Here is a 1,193-nt window from a genome sequence, read left to right as displayed (position 1 = left end):
TTTTAATTATAAGATATATGGGTTTTTTAAGAACTAATAAATTTCATTTATAATAATTTAATTTTTTGGTCTTATTTTGCTTTCTTCAGTTTTTTTGGACACAATAAGAATAATCCCTTTTATATTGTAATATACTATTAAATTTTTTTCCATACAATTTACCAAAAGGTACCAATTGTTTATGAATTTAAAACCCAGAATTAGTAATTCTTTTAAAGAGATAATTTTTGCGTTGAATATGTATTAAAAAAATAAAGGGGGAAAATATAAAAAATATCTAAACCATGAATATCATAATCATCACCAAAGATATATGAAAGTAACTGCTTGAGTGCAGAAATTTTTTTTTTTACTTTTATACATTCTGGTTTATTCCTTTCTTACCTTTCCCAATTTTGATTTTCCCTTGTTTTTCGTCTAATCTCTATTGTGCCCAATCAGATATTTCTTTTATATACGTCATTTAACATTAATTTTTTTTGAGAATCTTCACAATATCAGTACACCATCAGTGGCAATATCTTATTATGTCCAAAGAAAATTGAAGGAAAGCAGAGTGAAGAAAAAATTGTGAAAATGATTAATAAATGAAATTCATTAGTTTTTAAAAAGAATAGAACAAGGAATGTGATTACAAAAGCCAGGAAATTGGTTTTGGTTTTTAAAAGTAGACAATTTTGTCAATATTCTTGTTATTATGAAACAAGGTCTTCTGACTTTGCTCTTAGATAATATATTAAACATTGTATGGCATTTGAAACAATAATTATTGTTTAAATTGTAACTGTTTTATAATATTTTGTATGGATGAATTTTTGTCCTTGTAGCTACTTATATTGTGCAATTGCTTGTTGGAAGCATTCAGGCCACTTTGTACATGTCTGTTTGTCATTTACAAGTTTTTTTTTTTACCCTTGTAACTATTTTCTTCTGCTTTCATTCCTTTCTTTTACTGGTGCATAGTGTCTGGTTGTAAAGGACCTGGTGTTGTGGGGAATAGCTCAGCTACTGCTGTAAAAAAAAGCTACTAACCATTTAGGCCAAGGTTGTTGAGGGTGTGGCTGTTGTGAAGTGTCATGTGGTGATTTTCTGTAGACCTGTGTTAAGGATGATGTGCAGTGTTCAAGTTATAGTGATATGGAATAGTGTGGAATAGGATTCTTTTTAATTTTTTAAAGTATAAATCATGAATC

This window comes from Penaeus monodon, chromosome 33, assembly GCF_015228065.2.
Source record: "Penaeus monodon isolate SGIC_2016 chromosome 33, NSTDA_Pmon_1, whole genome shotgun sequence".
NCBI classification, from domain to species: Eukaryota; Metazoa; Arthropoda; class Malacostraca; order Decapoda; family Penaeidae; genus Penaeus; species Penaeus monodon.
The sequence above is the reverse complement of the archived record's forward strand: the minus strand, read 5'-3'. Positions refer to the sequence as shown.